The sequence below is a fragment of the Suncus etruscus genome, chromosome 11 (assembly GCF_024139225.1).
Source record: "Suncus etruscus isolate mSunEtr1 chromosome 11, mSunEtr1.pri.cur, whole genome shotgun sequence".
NCBI lineage: Eukaryota > Metazoa > Chordata > Mammalia > Eulipotyphla > Soricidae > Suncus > Suncus etruscus.
In genome coordinates this window covers 66,315,249-66,339,419 of record NC_064858.1, presented here as the reverse complement: position 1 = coordinate 66,339,419, position 24,171 = coordinate 66,315,249, and positions in this window count along the sequence as shown.

The following is a 24,171-nucleotide window of genomic DNA, read 5'->3' as shown; positions in this document are numbered from 1 at the left end:
GTAATTACACTTCAACAAAATTGCAGAAATTTCTTCTAATGACCATTGAAGAATTTGTAAATAGAATTAGTCTCTTACTTGCCAGACTTTCTTTTATTAAAGCCTTCAAATTCAGTTCAATTCTTATACAACTACCATATCTGTCAATAATTAGTCAACACCAAAACCACGGGATCAGTGATGTATGTACTGTTCCATCTATCATCTCCTTAATGTTCTCACATACCCTGTTCACAAGCATTCTACATTTTCTTTCATAAAATAAACTTCCTAATTCGTCTTTGTCTTCCATTCTAACATTTTCCTGGCAAAAACTCAAGCCCTCCAAAATATAATAAATTACTTATTTTAATCTCATGCATAAGTAGCTGAACAAGCCTATGAAAATGTATTGCCTGTCTGGGAAATTTAACCTAATGCTATCAATATTAAGTAAGTTCCTATTATTCTAAGACAACTTTTCTATATTTTCTTTGCTGTTTTATCTTCTCATGTACAATAAGCAAAAAGCACTATGGGGAGAGAGGCTCAAAAGATAGAGCACACCTTTTGCAAATATGACAATGCATATCTACCCTAAGATAGCTGGATACTACCATGGTGACTTCCAGCACATGCCGAGCAACATCTAGTCACTTGGCTCATGTAACCATCTACAGCTAGTACTACAGAAGTAGACTGAGTGTTCCTAAAATTTTCCCAGCAACAGTTGGGTGTTACTATTAAAAATAAATATAATTTCGAGGCTGGAGTAATAGTATCTCAATAGGGTACTTGCTTTACATGTGTATCACAACCAGGTTCAATGCCAGCATTCTATAAAGGTCCTTTAAGCACTGCCAGAAATGATCCCTAAGCAAAGAGCTAGAACTAATCACTGAAAACCACTGGGTGTGAACAAAATATAAAAAAATATATAAATAAGTTCAATATCATACATTCTGCTTTCTCCTCAGTCTGCATGTTTTGTAACTTTTTACATTCTAAACAGGAAAATAGGCTTCATTTTCACATACCCCTAAAAAAGGCACTCAGAAGACAATACCCTTATTCTTAATTTAATTCTAATATTTCCTCCTAAAATCACAATCAGTATTATGAATACAGGGAACATAGAAAATACTAGAAACTGTAACACACATATGTTTTCATTATAATAGTAGTGAGTGGGCCAGAGTGACAACAGAGTAGATAAGGCATTTGCTTTGCACATGCCAGGTTTGATCCCTGGCATCCATATGGTCCCCCGAATCTGCCAGGAGTGAATTCTTAGCTCAGAGCCAGGAAAAACCTCAAGGTGCCTCTCTAGATGTGGCCCCAAAACCAAACAAAGAAGTAGTGATAAATATTAAATAATAAATATGATATAATATATTATATTATATATTTATTATATATTAATATATAATTATTAAATAATAAATAAATATTAAAATTTATTTGTTTATGCCAAAGTCATTAAAATAACTGCAAGCTTTTAGTATTGTCCTCGATTCTACACACAGTACTGGTCCTTGAATGACCTCAATTCAAGGGTCAATTCATTGACCATACAAAAACCATTCTTAACAAAGTGAATACTTTTTCCATATTGCCAAATTCCTGAGTTATTTAGGTCCTCATTGTGAATAAGATGATGTTTTTCTTTTTTTTCCATGATATTTTCCATTAATATTTGGTTCTTATTTTTGTTTTTATGTATACTACCCTTATAGTTAGGTCTTCTCCAATTTTTTCAGAAGATTTTCTTTCCTTTTTTGGGGGGGATTCGGTCACACCCAGCAGCACTCAGGGATTACTCCTGGCTCTATGCTCAGAAATTGCCCCTGGCAGGCACAGGGGACCAAATGGGATGCCAGAATTTGAACCACTGTCCTTCTGCATGAAAGGCAAATGCCTTACCTCCATGCTCTCTCTCCGGCTCTTGATTTTTCTAAATTGACCTCTAGACACAATAATTCTCTCTTTCATCTATTCCTACTACTTACTATATGATGATCACTTCTATAATGTTTATTTTTCTCAATGACCATTCACCAAACTCCAAAGTTGTAAAGCAAATTTACACAGCAAAATTAACATGTTACTCCAAAATGTCTCCTGTCTGTTAATAGTTTTTCCCATTTTTTACTGATGAAATGACTATTCTAATCTAATTATTTAAGACAAAAATCCAAAGTCAACCATGACTTCAATATTGCTAGCACATTTCAGTATTTAATTCACTATCAATTATAATTTATTCCACTTGAAATTAGGATTTTATCCTACAATTTTTTCCTACAATTTTTTCTCCCAAGATCTTCATACCATTGACCTAATCAAAACCACCATCTTATCTTGACAAATTACCACATTATCTTATTTTCCAGTTGTTACTTATTGGGTTCTTCCAGCATTTGACTCGGATAAAATTAGAAACTCAAATATAAATGGATAAATAAAAAGGTTGAATGAGGAGTAACTTCTGGAAAAGGAAAAGGAAGGATAAAAAATTGGACCAAGATTGTAGTTGAATTATGATGCATATCTAAACTGGAATGTTCTGAAACAAAGAGTAACTAGAAAATGGGTTCAACTTTAGGCAGTTATTCCTTGTCCCCAGTACGTCCATATTGCTCAATGATTTTGTGCACTGGAAGTAAAGTGTGATCTCACTGTTAAAGTTAGACTGACTATTCTAAAATGTAAAACCACAGGCAGCTACGAAGGACTATGAACTCTTATTAAAGAACACTTGAGTAGCACAAATCTTCATCTTTATAACCTAGTCTTCTCATTTATCTTTCATTTAATATATAGTAGCCATTGCATTACTCAAAATAAATTAGTTAGGTATGACATTATTATGTTCAAACTCTTCCAGTTGTTTGTCATGTTATTCAATGTACAGGCAATGGCCAGTTTCCCTTCTCTCTTCTCTTATCTTTATCCAACCCCTTTCTTTTCTTGCAATTCACCTACAAATCAAGGTCTTTTCTCACTAGTGACTTGACATTAAATCCTCCTTTGAATTACATTTTTTATAAATCAAGATCAAGCTTTAATTAAAGGTATTGAGGAGAGGAGAAAGGGGATAGAAAAGGAAGTAAATGCTGAAGAGAGAGCACAGTTTTCTCCAAAAATAGAAAGAGCCCCAGTTCACATCCCAACATGAAAGCATTAAAGTTCACAACTTGAGAGTGTGAGAAACAGGTGTCATATACATGTTGGGACCATGTGCATGAACCTAGAGAGCACATGTGTGACTTTTCTTTATTTTATGTTGTCTTATATAGGTTGCTCCCAATCTTTCCTACATGGGGCTTTCTACCTCAGTTAAGAGTCCTTTTTGGTTTTTAGGAAGGGACTAAAATGGTGTTCTTTGACCTTCTTTCCCTGGCCTTTGTTCCAATTGGAGCTTCTCTTATTAGGTTTTACTTCCAGGTGATACAAATGTGTGTTTCCTAGTAACCTTAGGGCTAGGAACAAGAGAAACTTTACAAATCCCATCTTGTGGTCTTATATTTTTGAAATATCTTAGTTTACCTTTGTTATATACAAAACATTCATTAACTTATTGGAATATATTCCTTGACCCTCTCCAAAAAAAGGACATCTAGTCTTTCATTTGCCTATATCCTATGTTATTTTCTTTTTAGTAAAACCTAATATTTAGTTTTCATAAATTTAATTAGAACAGCGTATTTTAATTCACTAATAAAGCTCCAGTGTTTAAAGTATTTATATAATAAACACTAGATATTTTTTATTTATTTTTCAATCGCCTTTCTTTTTTAATATTTTATTTAAAAACTTTATTACATACTTGATTGTGTTTGGGATTCAGTCATGTAAAGAACACCACCCATCACCAGTGCAACATTACCATCACCAATGTCCCAAATCTCCCTCCACACCCAACCCCTGCCAGTACTCCAGACAGGCTTTCTATTTCCCTCATACATTCTCCTTATTAGGATAGTTCAAAACGTAGTTATTTCTCTAACTAAACTGATCCTTGTTTGTGGTGAGCTTCCTGAGGTGAGCTGGAACTTCCAGCTCTTTTCTCTTTTGTGTCTGAAAGTTATTGCAAGAATGTCTTTCATTTTTTTAAAACCCATAGATGAATGAGACCATTCTGTGGCTTTCTCTCTCTCTCTGACTTATTTCACTCAGCATAATAGATTCCATGTACATCCATGTATAGGAAAATTTCATGACTTCATCTCTCCTGACAGCTGCATAATATTCCATTGTGTATATGTACCACAGTTCCTTTAGCCATTCTCCTGTTGAAGGGTATTTTGGCTGTTTCCAGAGTCTTGCTATGGTAAATAGTGCTGCAATGAATATAGATGTAAGGAAGGGATTTTTGTATTGTATTTTTGTGTTTCTAGGGTATATTCCTAGGAGTGGTATAGCTGGGTCGTATGGGAGCTCAATTTCCAGTTTTTGGAGGAATCTTCATATTTCTTTCCATAAAGGTTGAACTAGACAGCATTCCCACCAGCAGTGGATAAGAGTTTCTTTCTCTCCACATCCCCGCCAACACTGCTTGTTCTCATTCTTTGTGATGTGTGCCAATCTCTGGGGTGTGAGGTGGTACCTCATAGTTGTTTTGATTTGCATCTCCCTGATGATTAGTGATGTGGAGCATTTTTTCATGTGTCTTTTGGCCATTTGTATTTTTTCTTTGTCAAAGTGTCTGTCCATTTCTTCTCCCCATTTTTTTATGGGATTAGATGTTTTTTTCTTGTAAATTTCTGTCAGTGCCTTGTATATTTTGGAGATTAGCCCCTTGTCTGATGGTTATTGGGTGAATAGTTTCTCCCACTCAGTGGGGAGCTCTTGTATCCTGGGCACTATTTCTTTTGAGGTGCAGAAGCTTCTCAGTTTAATATATTCCCATCTGTTAATCTCTAATTTCACTTGCTTGGAGAGTGCAGTTTCCTCTTTGAAGATGCATTTAGTTTCAATGTCCTGGAGTGTTTTACCTACCTGTTGAGCTCCAATACGACCTAGCTATACTGATTTTTCAATTTTCTCTAAGAGCATAAAAACTTTTGATAGTATCTGCTCTTGAAAGTTTTAAAGGAATTCATTAGTGAATCCATCTGGATTGGGTTTTTGTTTGGGGGAAGACTTTTTATTACAATTTTAATTTCCTGAATAGTGATGCATCTGTTTAAATATGCTAGGTCATCCTGGTTCAACCATGGAAGGTTATGAGTTCAAAAATTTACCCATTTCTTCCATATACTCTTGTTTTGTGGCATAAAGTTTCTCAAAGTAGTCTCTGATTACCCTTTGAATCTCTGTACTATCTTTAGTGATCTCCTGCTTTTTCTTTTCTAATATGGTTTATTAAGTTTCTCTCTGTTCCTTTTTGAATTTTGCTAGTAATTTTTCAAGCTTTTTGATTTTTTCAAAGAACCAATTTTTTTCATTGATCTTTTTTTAAAATACCTATTGGGTTATACCCAGTGGTGCTCAGGAATTACTCCTGGCTATGTGCTCAGAAATCGTCTTTGGCAGGCTCAGAGGACGATATGGATGACAGGATCAAACCATCTTTCGCCCTGGGTGTGCCACGTGCAAGACAAATGCTGTACTGCTGTGCTATCTATCCATCCCCACTTTCATTGATCTTTTGAAATATCTTTTGAATTTCCACTTCATTAATTTCTGCTCTACAATTTGTTACTTCCTTCTGCCTATCTATTTTTGGTTCATTTTGTTGATCATTTTCTAATTTTATACATTGTATCATTATGTAATTTATGTAGTCCCCTTCTTCCTTTCTGACGTGTGCTTGTAAAGCTCTAACTTTTTCTAGTAGTACTGCTTTTGCCCTATCCCACATCTGGAAATTTGTGTTTTTGTTCACATTTGTTACCAGGACTCATGATTTCCTCTCTGATCCCTAATTATTCAATAGTGAGCATTTTAATTTCCAGATGTTAAATTTTTTCCCTCTGTATCTGTTTGTAGTTCACTTCTAATTTCAGTGTATTCTGATCAATTCAGTACATTATGATCTGAGAAGGTAATTTATACAATTTCTATTCCCTTGATTTTATGGAGGTATGTTTTATGAACCAGCATGTGATCTATCCTGAAGAATGACCTAAGAGTACTGGAGAAGAATGTGTACCCAGTTTTTTTGGGGTGGAGAGCCCTATATATATGTACGAGGCCACTTTCTTCCATTTCTCCTTTTAGAGCTAGTATATTATTGTTAAGTTTTGTCCTGGTTGACCTATCAATGGGTCACAGAGCAGTGTTGATGTCTCCCACTATTATTGTTTTGCTATTGATGTTTTCTTTTAGATTTGTCAAAAATTGTTTTAAATATTTTGCTGGTCCCTCTTGGGTGCTTATATGTTTAGGAGTGTGATTTCTTCCTGTTGTACAATTCCTTGTTGTTACAATATGTCCATTTTTGTCCTTTATAATATTTTTAACTCTAAAGTTTGTGTCATCTGATATTAATATGGCCACTTCAGCTTTTAAAAGGGAATTTTTTGCTTGGGTGTTTGTCCTTCAACCTTTGATTTTGAGTCTATATTTGTTCCGATTGTTCAGATGTGCTTTTTGTAAGCAAGAGAATTTTATATTCAGCTTTTTGAATCATTTGGACACTCCATGTCTCAGTGTTTTTTTTTTTTTATAAATTGTAGATTACTAAAATTAAATTTAATAAAACTTTGATCTTTTTCTGGAATAAAAATTCAAATATATTGTTTCCATCCACTATGCTTCATCATAGCTTCTTAATAGTCTATTATAAAATAGTTATTTTATACTTTAGTGTTAATATATTTCACAAGAATATAGATTTTTATCATTATATACATATATGCTTTACTCTCAGAAAACAATTACTTGCAGGCCAGAGTGATCATTAGTGGGTTGAGCATTTATCTTGGATGCAGTAAACCTGGGTTCATCTCATATTCATCAAAAGCTGCATCCCATATGATCTATAGGATCTGAGCCTATCTGGTGTAATTTTTGAGCACAGAGCCAAGAGTAATGTCTCAGTACTGCTGGGTGTTCCTTCTTACTAAAATCAAACAAAAACCCTTTTTTTACACATTTTAGTTCCTATAACTATGGTTATTTACATCGAATAATTTTATTCTTATTAATGCCTTAGAAACTTTCATTGATAAATTGGCTCATTATGAAGCTCATTTCTTATAGATTATTTTAATTGCTCCCTCTTTGCTATCATATGTCACTTATAATTAAATATTAACTTGTACTTAAAAGAGCAGTTGGATTTACTGACATGATTGTGAAACTGTGGGAAAGATTCACATTTTATATATTGTTGAGATAGCTCAGTCATCTTTTTTCCTTTTTTTGAAGAGACAGGACAAGAAAGGCTTCAAAGCATTACAGAATTTAAAAAGTCTGACTAATTGAAATTCTAGTAAGAGTGAGTAGGGCCGCTGTCATTCATCACACAGATTTAATATGAGCCTTGTGAGACTTCAAGGTTAGGCAAGGTGAGTTGGGAATTTTCTAGGAGCAATACATTTCTTTGTTCTTTCCTGAATGCATATTGTCATCTTTTAATAGTAAAAAGCCAAGCAATAGTGCTTTCAAAGGGACTACAGACTATGATAAAAATCCCCTCTTTGGTTCACTATTTAAATTATTTTATTTAAATGCTTTTGAGCATTTTTAGCAGAAAAAATATGTTGTGGAAAATTACAGTATGTTGATAATTTATTTTAATATTTAAATTACTCAAAAATCTTAATCTTTAAAAAATATTAAAAAGTTAATATCTAACACAATGTTCAATTTGTATTTCAAAGTACATGAGAAACAAAATTGTGACTGAAAATTAATCATATTTGGAAAAATGTGGTTTGTCTTCTAGCAAAGAAAGCCTGTTATGACTTCATATGTGACTTTTACCTATGGATTAACATATATTAATAAAAAGTCACTGATAACCATTTTAGTCAGACACCACTTATAGAAAATTAAGGAAAAAACCAACAGAGATTCTGTGCTTCTTGTAGAGGAGAAAGAGGTGAAAGAAATTAAAACAGCTCAATGGGTTCCTAATTCCTCATCAATCAGTAGATTGATGTGATTTTCTTCATGCATGAGAGCAAGCAAAGGGTGAGACGAAAAGCAAGGAATTTTACATTAGCAACATCTCTCTATTCAGACACTTGAGGGCTAAAAACATGCAAGTATGTCTTAAATAGTTGAAAGCCTTGGAGATCTGAAATGGACTCAACGCAATAAACAATGTTATTAAGTAATTATAAACACAAGTAAAATTATAAAATAAATTTCTATCACAAGATATCTAGAATTAATTTCTGTTGGTTATATAAGAGATACTGAAAATTTTCCAGTATGAAGGTGGAATATTTTCTTTAATAAACCTGAATTATACAGGATTAAATAAATTATAAAAGTTATTGGAGAAAAAATTATACACCAAATGCAATATAATGCTCATTCTAATTGCAATGGGCTTTTCTAAATAAATCAATTAAACTGACCTTTTTTTTCCCATTATGAGAATATCTGTCTGATGGTCAAAGCATTTCTTCCTTTGTTGATAAATGTAAGAAGCTTCTGCTATCAAGAAACTTCCTTTTGTTAAGGATGTCAGATCAGAAACAAAACCTTGTAACATATGAGCAAGTGTTATGAATATAATTAAATTTGAAAATGTTCTGAGTACTATACAATGAAGTAAATGCTATTATAAAAAATTTGAAGCTTCTTCTCCATCTTAAGTCTTCAGAGCAAAGAAATATATTAAGATACTGATTATCTCTGTGATACTAGTTATATCTTTAGAAAGCCACTGAGCATGTGTAAAACATGACATGCATTCAAAATGAGGTTAAGAAAAGTCCCTGTGACTAATATAAATGAGAAAAGAAAAAAAATAACAACCAGATCATGTAGTTCTATGTGACTATGGATATATTTTCCTATTATGTGAGATGTTATCAGGAGGCTTTAAGTTTTAATTATTTATCTAAATGTAGGGGTTACTAATCTGCTCACAGAATATTTTTTCTTTAAAATATATAAATGGAAAGGAAGAAAATTACTCTCTTCAAAATATCTAGTGTTGAACTCAGATGCCAAACCTCTATCTGCCTATCTTCTGTGCTCTGCACCATTTTTTGGCCTAATTTTATCCTGTGTGTGGCTCATCTGTGGATGGCTCACCTTCCCTGTAGCCTTCCCTGGAGCTGAGTTACAAGCCCAGAAAGGGGAATCCACTGAACACTGCTGGAACTCAGATGCCAGCACCCCTATCTGCCTGTCTTCTGTGCTGTGCTCCATTTTCAGCCTGATTTCATCCTGTGTGTGGTTCAACTGCAAACGGCTAGCCTTCCCTGGAGGTGAGTTTACAAGCCCTGAAAGGGTGGAGCCAGAGGAGCACGGCTGCTCCACTTCACTTCCCAGTTGTGCACATCATTTAGCCAATGAATACAACCACAACACGTAGAAAAATGCACAATGCAAGTGTGACAATGGGGAAACATCGCAGGCCAGTGCCAGACATAGAGAATGACGATGGTAACTCTGATGACTTGAACATGACCAACCAACTAGTCAGACTCTCAGATAAAAAGTTTATAGTCGCAATATGGAAGATGTTCAAAGAACTCAAAGAAAGTATAGAAGAGAACACTAATAAGAATCAAGAGAATATGAATATAGAAATTAGAAAACTCCAAACTGAAATTTTAGGTCAAATAACAGGTCTGAAAATCTCAGTAGATGAATTGAAGAAAAACATGGTTGAGCTTTCCCACGGGTTAACAGCAGCTGAGGATAGAATTAGTACACTGGAAGATGAGATGAATAACAATTCCATACAGCAAAAGAAATTGGAAAAAAGCCTTAAAGCAAATTATCAAACAATGGAAAAATTACTCAAAATATGGGAACAGATAAAAATAGATGTTTATGATCAGCTCAAGAGAAACAACTTAAGAATCATTGGAGTCCCAGAGACCCAGGAAGAAAATCTCCAGGAAGAACTAATGGTCAAGAACATTATTAAAGAGAAACTACCAGAGCTAATGAATACATGAGATCAAATCCTGCATGCCCGAAGAGTACCAACTAAAAGAGACCCCAGAAAAAACACCCCAAGACACATCCTAGTCACAACCATGAATCCCACAGATAGAGACAGAATTCTGAAAGCAGCAAGATTGAAAAGAGAAATTACATTCAAGGGAACATCCTTAAGATTTACTGCAGACCTATCACTGGAAACACTCAAGGCCAGAAGGCAGTGGTGGGACATAGTGACAAAACTCAATAAAATAAATGCTTTGCCTAGAATACTGCACCCAGAAAAACTCACTTTCAGGTTGAAGGAACAATACATGGTTTCACAGACAAACAACAGCTCAGAAACTTTACAGACTCAAAACCATTCTTAAAAGAAAAATTGAACGGCCTACTTTAAGACAAGACTGACCAACAGACAAACCAAACTTTGATATAAAGATGGCACTAACTCCCAGAACAATTCTTTCTCTCAATGTCAATGGACTAAATGCACCAGTTAAGAGACACAGAGTGGCTAAATGGATCAAAAAACTCAATCCAACCTTCTGCTGCCTACCAGAAATGCACCTGAATAGTCAGAACAAACATAGACTCAAAATAAAAGGCTGGAAGAAAATCATCCAAGCAAACAACACCCATCAAAAAGCAGGAGTGGCCATACTAATATCAGATGATGCAAACTTTATACTAAGGAAAGTTGTAAGGGACAAAGGTGGACATTTTGTATTAATCAAGGGATATGTACAGCAGGAAGAAATCACTCTCCTAAACATATATGCACCAAATGAGGGGCCAGCAAAATATTTAATACAATTGTTGACAAATCTGATAAATAATATCAATAACAACACAATAATTGTGGGAGACCTCAACACGGCATTGTCAACACTTGACAGGTCAACCAGACCGAAACCCAAGAAGAATATACTAGACCTGAGGAGAGAAATGAAAGAAAGAGGCCTAGTAGATATATACAGGGCACTCCACCCCCAGAAGCCTGGATACACATTCTTCTCCAATGTACATGGGACATTCTCCAGGATAGACTACATGCTAGCACATAAAACATACCTACATAATATCAAGAGGGTAGAAATTTTGCAGGCTACCTTCACTGCCCACTTAAATTATATGCGAACTACAAAGGGACACAGAGAAAAATTTTAATACCTGGAAGTTAAACCGCCTAATACTGAATAATCAGTGGGTCCAAAATAAAATCAAAGAGGAAATCAAAACCTTCCTAGAAACAAATGACAATGGAGACACAAACTATCAGAACCTATGGGACACAGCAAAAGCGGTACTGAGAGGAAAATTTATAGCTTTGCAAGCACACATCAGGAAAGAGGAAGGGGCTTCCCTGAATAGCTTAATGACACAGCTCATAGAATTAGAAAGTACTCAACAAAAGGACCAAAAATAGGGAGACAGAAGGAAATAACAAAGCTGAGAGCAGAAATCAATGAACTGGAAACCCGAAAAACAATCCAAACGATCAACAAACACAGAAGTTGGTTCTTTGAAAAAATAAACAAGATTGATAGACTGTTGGCAAAAAATAACAAAGAAAGAGAGAAACTTGGTAACTCATATTAGGAATGGAAAAGGAGAGATCACTATGATATGGTAGAGAACCAAAGGGTAATCAGAAACTACTTTGAGAAACTGTATGCCACTAAAAATGAAAACCTGGAAGAAATTGATAAATTCTTGGACTCTTATAATCTTCCATGGTTGAATGAAGAGGATGTAGCATATCTAAACACCCCCGTCACTATTAAGGAAATTAAGACAGTAATCAAATGTCTGCCGAAAAACAAAAGTCCAGGCCAGTTGGATTTACTAATGAATTCTTTCAAACTTTCCAAGAGGAACTACTACCAATCCTGGCAAGACTCATGAAATCGAAAAAACAGGAACACTTCCAAATAGCTTTTATGAAGCCAACATCACCTTGATACCTAAACCAGACAAAGATGCTATGAAAAAAGAAAATTACAGACCAATATCGCTGATAAATGCAGATGCAAAGATCCTCAACAAAATCCTGGCAAATAGGATTCAATGCCTCATTAATAATATCATACATTACGATCAAGTAGGTTTTATCCCAGGAATGCAAGGCTGGTTTAACATCCGTAAATTTATCAACATCATACACAACATCAACAAGAAAAATAAAAATCACATGATCACATCAATCGACGCAGAGAAAGCATTTGACAAGGTCCAACACCCATTCTTGATCAAAACTCTCAGCAAGATGGGAATGGAAGGAACCTTTCTCAATATAGTTAAGGCCATCTACCACAAGCCAGAGGCAAATATTGTCCTCAATGAAGAAAAACTGAAAGCCTTTCCTCTAAATTCTGGCACAAGACAAGGCTGTCCTCTCTCACCACTCCTATTCAACATAGCATTGGAAGCACTGGCTATAGCGATTAGGCAAGAAAAAGATATCAAGAGAATCCAGATAGAAAAGGTAGAAGTGAAGCTCTCACTGTTTGCAGATGACATGATACTTAGAAAACCCTAAAGTCTCAACAAAAAGCTTCTAGAAACAATAGACTCATATAGCAAGGTGGCAGGCTACAAAATTAACACACGAAAAGCAATGGCCTTTTTATACACCAATAGTAATAAGTAAGAAATGGTTATTAAGAAAACAACCCCATTCACAATAGTGCCACGCAAACTCAAATATTTTGGAATCAACTTGACTAAAAATGTGAAGGACCTATACAAAGAAAACTATAAAACTCTGCTGCAAGAAGTAAGAGAGGAAGGACTGGAACACAATTTGAAACTCACCACAAAGTGTCGTGAACTCTTTTAGGCAAATACTACACTCACAACTAATCTGACAATGTTAAAGAACGAGAGAATTTGAATGCCTGTCACGAATACAGGCAGGGGTGAAGGAAGAAGGGCCATTGGTGGTGGGAGTGATGGGTGATGGGGGTGTTTTGTTTATAAGTGAAACCCAACTACAAACATGCTTGTAATCATGGTGCTTAAATAAATATTAATATTAAAAAAAGATAAAAAGAAACATTCATCTCTATAAATTTCTAAATAGCTGATTACAAACATTAACCTTTATTTCTGTCCCTAAATAAATATCAATCACTATTTTAAAACCTCTCTCTCTTTTCCTTGTGGTGAGTAATAAATGAGGCTACAGATAAATATGATATGTTGATTAACATAAAGTTAATTAAATTTAACTAATGAGTGTTACATTATCTCTTCACTTTGTTGAAATATTTCATTAAATGTATATTAAATAATTACCTTAAATCTCATCTTGCATATTTGAGAATTAATAGGAATCTTTTCAAGGGCTTTGTAATGTCCAGTAGCTGCCATCACTGAGACTGTGTATAAGCTTTCAGTGCCATGTTTTACTCTTAAAGACTCTCTATGAGTGATAAATTCTTGATTAATTTTGAAACAATTAGATGTACATGGATTTTACTTTTATTTTAACTACAACAGACCTTAGCTAATTCTGTCTTCCCCCAAATCTGGAAAGTACAGGAAGTGTATTTGGGTGAAGGAGGCCACATCTTACTTTGCTCAGGGCTTACCAACTCTGTGCTCAGGGATTATTCTGGCATTGCTCCAGGAACCAATTTTATTTTACGGATTAATTTGGATCCACCATAAACAAGGGAAGTGCCTTGCTCACTGTATTAACGCTTCAGCCCAGAACTTATACATTTTTATGCTAATGTCATATATCAATGACTTAACTAATCTGTTCATATGGAGCCATTTAATTAAGAATTCAGATAAAGTAAATAGCATTGTATTACACATAGGAAGTCTTTTCAAAATAAAAAATTCCTATGAGTTTTGAGTTCTGACTTTAGAAGTAAAATATAATTTGTCAATTTAATATTTAGTTTTAAAATTATTTGATTCGTGTTGGTCAGATTTTATGTGTCTAGTCTCAATTGCTTCTTTTCTATCTGTATATCTAACATTTCAGAAAAGACAGTACTGAACAATGTTTTGACTATTATTCCATTTTTTTTCCAGAGAAAATGCTGTGGATTTATGGTGAAGAACTAGCCTTATCCCTGCTGTTTCTGCTCTTCATATGTCATATTCCCATATATAAGACATTCTCACCGGAAATTAAATATAACAATAAACAACATTACTTTGTTTTCTGGAATAATCTACTATTATCCAAAAATACTCCTTTAGTGCATGTGCTAAATATATTACTACAAACAATAATATAATAGTCTTAAAATATTCAAATAGGAGCATGAGTTAAAAGTAGAGCTGAAATAACACTGGATAAGTATTATGTCTCCTAGTTCTGTACTTCCTTAGCAAGTATACACTTGGTAATTCACACAATTTTTTAATTTCAGAGAATTGAGCCAAATTAGCACTAATCTTACTATATTTAATATGTTATGGTTGCTCAAAATGGACAGACATTGCTTCTACACTTCAAGTGTTTATTTCTAAAATATCAAAATAATATATATCATAAATAAACTGAGCAAGATGGGTTCTGTTTATTGATAAAACTGTATTTTTATTTTATAATAAAAATAACTAAAAATTTAACTAAAAACTTTTAGTCGTTAGATTAAAAGTGTTTCTACCACTTTATCACAAGAATTTGCCATAATATTATTTAACATAAAGTGTAAATTAAGAAAAAGACCCTAAGAATCATAAACTGAAGGTACTAATAGGACATTTTGTTTCCCTGACTTTTGCTTTTGGGCTATATTCAGTGATATTTAGGAGTTATTCCTAGCTCTGTGCTCAGGAATCACTACTGTGGGGCTCTAGCAACTATATAGAATTCTAGGAATGAAAGATGGGTTGATTTCATCACAAGAACCATATCTGCTAAACTATCTCTGTTCCCAAAACAGAAAATTTTAAATTACAATATCTTACCATTTGAAATCCACATTATCTACAAAGTAGAGAACTAAATATCTACTTATCTATTGTCTGTCTTTCTTGTTTTTATTTTGACACAAAAATTACATATTGATTCTTTTTTTCTTATAACAACAGAAACTGAGCATATTTTAGAGATAAATTGAAGTTTCATTAGTCTAAATGTAACCTCCTTATATCCAAAATTAGATATTGATTCTCCTCAGATTACAAATCCCAATAGCACAGTCCATAAGCCACAAATCAATATAAATAGAAAAATCTGTCATTAAATAGAACGCAAGTCAAGATTTTGAATGTTGACAATTTGAGTTGAAAATAATATGCAATTAGGATATTTTAGATATCAGGAATTGTAAGTTATTGCTAAAAATTAATAGCAATCCTATTTTACACATTTATTTAATGAATATTTCTCTAAATATTAAAGACTGAGATAAAATAGCAATGTATTTTATAGAGATGATATAACGTTCCTATATTACACCAGTCTCTAAACAAATTTTTTGGAGAAAATTGTATTACCTCATGATTTTATTTCATATTAGATCCAATCTGAAAATGAGCTGTAATACTGAAGTCTCTTTGGCAAAGTCTCTGGTTATGAAAAGCAGCATCTATCTGTTCCTTCAGCGTATTCTATCATCTTGACTATATTGGTTTTATTTTAAAACCCGTTTAATAGTTTGAGCAAAAATTCAAGTACACTCAAAAACTAGGTCACCTAAGCTAATGTTATCTCAGAAAAAAATCTTAGTAATAATATAAAAATAACGTCAATGCAAAGCAACAAGATCAACAAGAAATAATGCTATAATAGAATCATCTAACACAAGTTAGATGAATGAATGAAAATCTCAGTCATTTATGACAGGGGTCTCAAACTCGTGGCCTGCGGGCCATTTGTGGCCCTCCATACAACATTTTGTGGGCCAGCCTTCAAATATTGCAGTTTTCACGATTATTTGCTTACCAAATAATTGCAATAAAAATTGCATTAAACATTCGCATACCCCAAGCAGTTTCGTTTGGGGAATGCAAATGTTTAATGCGATTTTTTTGTGATTTTTTTCTTACTAATGCGATTTTTTATTGCAAATATTTGGTAAGTGAATAATCGCGAATACTTTGCACCTAGAGCAGATGTCATTTCCTCTGTTCCTGCCTGTTGTCCTTTGCATTATCGGAGACCTAAGGGAGAGATGGGAGGCAAGTTTTTACAGAATTAGATTTTGTCATACCTTCATCATGACTTCATCAAAGTCTGCAGTGAAGAGAAAGATTGATGACGAGCACAGACAATGTCAGGAAAAGTGGGAGATGCAATATTTTTTGTTGAGCACAGGGGCATCCCCACATGTCTTATTTGCTCAGAGAAAGTTGCAGGGCACAAGGAATACAACTTGAAACGCTATTATTCAACTAAACATGCTGAGGAATGTGCATAATATCAAGGAAATGAGAGAGCCAAGTGGATTGCCAGTCTTAAAGCAAGTCTAATGAGGCAACAAGATTTCTTCAAGAAAGCAACCAAAGAGAATGCTGCATTAGTCGAAGCTAGTTACATGGTTAGTGAAATGATTGTTAAGGCAGAGAAACCATTCACAGAAGGAGAGTTTGTTGAAAAATACATGTTACAGGCTGCAAGTATTATCTGTCCGGAAAAGAAAGGTCAGTTTAGCAAAATCAGCCTTTCTGCCAACACTGTGGCAGAGCGCATTTCTGACATGTCAAGTGACATTTATCATCAACTTTGTGAGAAAGCCAAATGTTTTGATGCATACTCAGTTGCTCTTGATGAGGGCACAGATATAACAGACACTGCGCAGCTCACAATTTATGTCCGTGGTGTTGATTGCAATTTTGAATTGTCAGAGGAGCTGCTCACAATAATTCCAATGCATGGCCAGAGCACCACTAATGAGATATTTCGGCATCTGTGTGATGACATTGAAAATGCAGGTTTGCCATGGAAGAGGTTTGTTGAAATAATAACCAATGGAGCGTCATCCATGACAGGGAGAAAAATGGACTGGTGACACTTGTTCGAAAAGAACTTGAAGAGGAGAGTGTAGAGAAGGCCATTGCTCTTCACTGCATTATCCATCAACAGGTCCTTTGCAGTAAGTGCCTGCTGTGTGACAATGTGATGTCTGTTGTTGTGAAATGCATCAACCAAATCAGATCCAGGGGCTTACAGCTCAGGAGATTCCATGCTTTTTTAGAGGAAATGGAGTCAGAATATGGAGATGTGCTCTATTTCACCGAGGTACATTGGCTCAGCAGGAGAAATGTCCTGAAAAGATTTTTTGAGTTGAGAGAAGTGAAAGCCTTCATGGAGAAGGATGGGAATGCTGTTTCTGAGTTGAGTGATCACAAATGGCTCATGGACTTAGCTTTTCTTGTTGACATCACACATAAGCTGAATGTACTAAACAAGAAGTTACAAGGCCCGGGGCAGCTTATGAGTGCTGCCTATGACAACGTGAGAGCATTCTCCACAAAACTTGTGTTATGGAAAGCCCAGCTCTCTCAGACTAACGTTTGCCATTTCCCAGCATGCAAGGAACTTTTGGATGTAGGCATACCATTCAGTGGTGAGAAATATGTTGATGCCATTTTTAATCTAAAGAAGGAATTTGATCACAGATTTGAAGACTTCAAAAAGCATAAAGCCACTTTCCAAATTTTTGTGGACCCCTTTTCCTTTGATGTGCAAGATGCCCCTCCTGTGCTTCAAATGGAGCTCATTGACCTGCAATGCAACTCTGATCTCAAAGCCAAGTTCAGGGAGATTAGTGGAAAAGCAGACAGGCATGGGCAATTTTTGAGAGAATTGCCCCCCCCCACCCAGCTTCCCTGAGCTTTCCCGAATGTTTAAGCGTACTATATACCATTTTGGGAGCACATATTTGTGTGTAAAGTTATTCTCCACATTGAACTTCAATAAGTCAAAGTACATGTCTAGACTTAATGATGTTCATCTTCAAGCCATACTGAGGGTTTCAACTGCTTCCTTTTTAAAGCCAAATGTGGTTCAGATTTGTGAGAAGAAGTGCTGTCAAGTCTCTGGCAGCAAGGAATAGGCAAAAGATGCCAAGTTCAGAAGAAATGTTCATGATCTTCACTCAATGTTCTATTCATGTTCAGAAAAAATAATTAAAACTGTTAATAATGTCATTTGAGGACCTTTTTTTTGGTGAAATTCCTTATGCAGCCTTGTCTCACCCCAACTTTACTTCCTGCGGCCCCCAGGTAATTTGAGTTTGAGACCCCTGATTTATGACATAGAGGTTAGTTTTGTTAAAATTATGAATTTACCAGATTGTTAATACTCAATCACATGCTCTCTTTCAGGGTTACAAATCTTTATCTGGAATATTGATGATCTTTGGCAGAGAAAAATAAAACATAAGAAACCTCATAAAAGGCACTTTAAGCATCAATTGAGGATTTTATACAGGTAATTTCTTCTCAATTTTACTTAGTGGAGTAAGTCAAAGGGAATTTCATCTTCCAGTATAATTGGTAAGAAAAAAATATTTCACAAAATGTGTAGGAAGAAAGAATCTTAAGAAGAAAAATTGGAATGTCTATACTTCACTGTCATAAGGCTGTAGTAAGCCTTGAATATGTAAACTTGTTTCCTTTGGCCAAAATATATCGTATTCTCTCATAGTGATGAAAATGATATTCTATGCATAAAAACATAAACTAGAGATATGAATACAGTATGTACCATTTGGAGTTTATATGCAATAATTAATTAACTAAATCAAAATATATAAAGTTAAGTGCCAGAGTTATAGACCTGTGTCTAGGATGTTTGCCCTGTATGTAGCCAACCAGGCTTCATTTTCTAGCATCCCATGTGCTCCCTTTAACCTCTAGGAGTGATCCCTCAGGGAAGAGCCAGGTTTTAGCCCTGACCCAATTTAACCCCAAAATGTTAAATGCTTAAATATATACTACAAAGTGAAAGATACTAATCTATAAGTGTAAAATATGTGATTTTAATAATACAATTTTTTATCAAAGGCAAAATTGTGTTAGTGGTTATACAGTATCAATGGATTCTAAATTAAGGAAGGGTCATATAAATTATAGGAGAAAAGGGGATCTTTGGGGCAAGTAATATTTTGTATATAATTAAAAAGATGAATATGTAGTTAAACAACTAACTAATCACAAAGAATATGCAATACTGAGAAACCTGAAGACAAATTCTAAAATTCCAGTGGTAATAAAGTGCTGGCCCCTTCATGTTTATAAAAATACATTCCACTCTGATGGAGTTGTTGTTCAAGGTGTAGTAGAGGATATGGTGTGCAAGTATGGACTATATAGCCTATAGAAAATCTTTGTCCCTTTGCTTCAAGTTTTCTGCAAATGTAATGCTCCAAAAACAAAATTAAAAACTTATGAAGTGATCCTAAAATGCACTGTATCTATATTTAATAAATGGTATTTACTAATTGACTTTCTCAATATACATATTTATTTTTATTGTTTTTGTCTATATAGTTTTTTACATTGTAAAAGTTAAAATAAATCCATTATTGTTCTGGTTAAGAGCATATGGCAATTCAGCTACCTACTAATGTGGACACTTTTTATTTTCTTTCTTTTTTCTTTTTTGGTTTTTTGGGCCACACCCATTTGATGTTCAGAGGTTACTCCTGGCTAAGCGCTCAGAAATTGCCCCTGGCTTGGAGGGATCATATGGGACGCCGGGGGATCGAACCGCAGTCCTTCCTTGGCTAGCGCTTGCAAGGCAGACACCTTACCTCTAGTGCCACCTTGCCGGCCCCTAATGTGGAAACTTTAACAATGTATATTCAATGTTCTAAGTCTTGCTTTATCTATGGAAGAAGGGTAGTAATATTATCTTCTTCAATAAATTGTTGTACATATAAATGAGCAAGGACACCACCTAAAACATAAGAAAACATTCTGGCAATAAGAAATTACCAACTAAGTATGAACGATGATGTAAAATAAAAAATGAACTTTTTGTGACTTTAAAAGGAATTCATAAAACTCAAAAATATGGAACAATAGAGTACAGCAGCAGATATAGAACTTGTTTTGCATGCAGCCAACTTGAGTTTGATTCCAACATTTTATTTTCTCCTTTAACTTTGCCACAAGTAATTCCTGAGCACAGAGCCAGTAGTAACCCCTGAACACTGCTAAGTGTGGCCCTTTCAAAACACAAAAAGAAAAACAAGATTAAAAATTATGACTAGTCTCGATACAGACAAGAGGGGGGTGGAGGGATATGGGGGCATTGGTGGTGGGAATGTAGCACTGGTGAAGGAGGGCATTTCCTCTTTTTATAACTGAAATCCAACTACAAACATGTTCATAATCATGATGCTTAAAAAGATATTATTTAAAAAACAAAAATATATGACTAAAGAATAATTTGACTTCTTGTATTAAAAAATCAATTCTACACACAGATTTTTTTCTTGAGACTCATTAAAGTAAATTTAAAAAATACAAAAGGATAGTAAATTAATATTAAATTTTGAATACACATGACTATGTACATTTATTTTTGAATTGGAGAATAAATTTGAAAAATGAGAGTAGGTCTGAGGATAAGATTCTGTGGTAGACTAACATGATATAAGATTAATACTCCACAAATAACCCTCAAGCTACACCACTTCTGGCCCCAGAGCAATAAAGAATGTGACCCATAAAACTATTTTTAATAAAATTAAATTCGTAAACTGACACATTTTACTAAAAGATGATATTACATGATACATGAATTATTTTATATTCATAAACTATAAGTACTGACATTTTGCTACAATTTTCCTTTCAGCATTTTCTCCCACAATTATTCCCAATTGTCTCTGATATTCAGCTATTGTATTCATTCCTTTCCACTTGAAAGCATGCTTCCAAAAGAAAATGCTATTTTTCAAAGATTCCACTGTTGAGTTGCCATTTTCCATTTTTCTGTTTCACTTCAACATTCTTACATAGTTCAAATATACGATTCATGCAATTTAAGACATTATAGAAATTATATACTTGTTATCTAATCTTCTTGAAATTTTCTAGGTATTCTATTTTCTTTCAATTCAAACAATTTATAGTCTGTGCTGAAGAGATTGTCAGGACAAGAGATGTCAATGCACTTGCCTTGCATGTGATTGATACAGATTTGATCAATGTGCATTTAAAGTATTTCTATCAGAGAGTTATTTTTAATTTTAAAAGACAAAGTAATAATTTAATTAATATTGATATGTTCACTAAATTCATAGGTTGACTCTATGCTTAGGCTCACTATTCTTTTACTACACCACACACTCCTCCAGTAACTTCAATTATGTTATCAATGTGAATTGCTTTTTATTCTGTTAACTTTTCTTTATTAAAATCACACACCTAGGTGAAAACATCCAATATTTGTTTTCTTTTATTAAAAAACTTTAGTAATAAAATACTTAACCATTTTTATTGAATACTGGTTTATTACATTATATAGTTTTCAGGTTTGCATTCTCAGAATACTTTCTTTTTTACTAATATATTTATTTAAACACCTTGATTACAAATATGATTGTAGTTGGGTTTCAGTCATGTAAAGAACACCCCCCCCCTTCACCAGTGCACCATTCCCACCACCAAACTTCCAGATTTCCCTCCTAACCACCCCCCACCTGTACTCAAGACAGGCTTTCTACTTCCCTCATTCATTCACATTGTTGTGATAGTTCTCAGTGTAGTTATTTCTCTAACTGCACTTAGCACTTTTTTTGTGGTAAACTCCGTGTTATGATCTGGACCTTCCAGCCCTCCTCTCTTTGTCTCTGAGGATTATTTTAAAAATGTCGTTTATTTTTCTTAAAACACATAGATGAGGGAGACTCTTCTGTGTCTATCTCTCTTCTTCTAATTTATTTCACTCAGCATAATGGATTCCATATACATCGATGTATAGGCAAATTTTATGACTTATCTCTCCTGATGGCTGCAAAATATTCCATTGTGTATATGTACCACAGTTTCTTTAGCCATTCATCTGTTGAAGGACATCTGGGTTGTTTCCAAGTTCTGGCTTTAGTAAATAGCAATGCAATGAATACAGGAGTGAGGAAGGGATTTTTGTATTGTATTTTTGTGACACTAGGGTATATCCCTAGGAGTGGTATAGCAGGATCATATGAGAGCTCAGTTTCCAGTTTTGGGAGGAATCTCCATATCGCTTCTCATAAAGGTTGAACAAGACGGCATTCCCAACAGCAGTGAATAAGAGTTCCTTTCTCTCCACATCCCCGCCAGCACTGCTTATTCTCATTTTTTGTGATGTGCACCAGTCTCTGTGGTGTGAGATGGTACCTCATGGTTGTTTTGATTTGCATCTCCCTGATTATTAGTGATGTGTAGTATTTTTTCTTGTACCTTTTGGACATTTGTATTTCTTCTTTCAGGAAGTGTCTGTTCATTTCTTCTCTCCATTTATTGCTGGGATTAGATGTTTTTTTATTGTAAAATTCCATAAGTGTCCTGCATACTTTGGAAATTAGCTTCTTATCTAATGAATACTGGGTGAATAGTTTATCCACTCAGTGGGTGGATCTTGTAATGGGCACTATTTTCTTTGAGATGCAGAAGCTTCTCAGTTTAATATATTCCCATGTGATTATCTCTGATTCCACTTGTTTGGAGAATGTTGCTTCCTCTTTAAAGATGCTTTTATTCTCAATGTAATGGAGCATATTACCTACGTGTTTTTCTATATACCTTAAGGTTTCAAGTGTGATATCAAGGCCTTTAATCCATTTGATTTTACCTTCATGTATGGTATTAGCTGAGGGTATGAGTTTGCTTTTTTGCAAGTGGCTGCTAACCAATTGTGCCAACACCACTTGTTGAAGAGGCTTTCCTTGCTCCATTTAGGATTTCTTGCTCCTTTATCCAAAACTTGGTGATTGTATGTATGGGGAACAATCTCTGAGTACTCAAACCTATTCCACTGATCTGAGAGTTTGTCTTTATTCCAATACCATTCTGTTTTGATAACTATTGCTTTGTAATACAGTTTAAAGTTGGGGGAAGTAATTCCTTTTTCCAAAAATTTCTTTAGCTATTCGAGGTTATTTATTGTCCAAATGAATTTCAGAAGTGTTTGATCCACTTCTTTAAAGAATGTCATGGATATCTTTAGAAGGATCACATTAAATCTGTACAATGCTTTGGGGAGTATTACTATTTTAATGTTGTTAATCCTGCCAATCTATAAGCATGGTTTTTCATGTTTTCTTTTCCGCATGTCCTCTCTTATTTCTTGGAGCAGGGTTTTATATTTTTTTGTATAGGTCCTTCATGTCTTTAGTCAATTTGACTCCAAGATATTTGAGTTTGTGCAACACTAATGTGAATGGGCTTATTTTCTTAATGTCCATTTATTCCCTATTATTATTGGTGTACAAAAAGGTCATTTATTTCTGTGTGTTAATTTTGTAACCATATTATTATATGAGTCTATTGTTTCTAGAAGCTATTTGGTAGAGTCTTTAGAGTTTTCTACGTAGAGTATCATGTCATCTGCAAACAGTGAGAGCTTGACTTCTTCCTTTCTTATCTGGATTACATTGGTGTCTTTTTTTTTTGCCTGATCGCTATAGAAAATACTTCCAGTACTATGTTGAATAGAAGTGGTGAGAAAGGACAGCCTTGTCTTGTACCAGAATTTAATGGAAGGCCTTTTAATTTAATTTAATTAATTTAATATTTGCCATTAGATTGTGGTATATGACCTTAACTGTATTAAGAAAGGTTCCTTTCATTCCCATCTTGCTGAAAGTTTTTTTTTTATCAAGAATGGGTGTTGAACCTTATCAAATGCTTTTTCTGTGTCTATTGATATGATCATGTGATATTTATTTTTCTTGTTGTTTATATTGTGTATTATGTTGATGATTTATGGATGTTGAGTCATTCTTTCATTACTGGGATGAAACCAACTTGATAGTAATTGATCGTAGAGACCTTTTTCTCTGTATCATTCCAATTTTAGTATATGTGCTGCTGAAGCGAGCACTCGAATGACATTTTTGATGAGGCAATGGATCTTATTTGCCAGAATTTTGTTGAGTATCTTTGCATCTGTGTTCATCAGAGATTACGGTCTGTAATTTT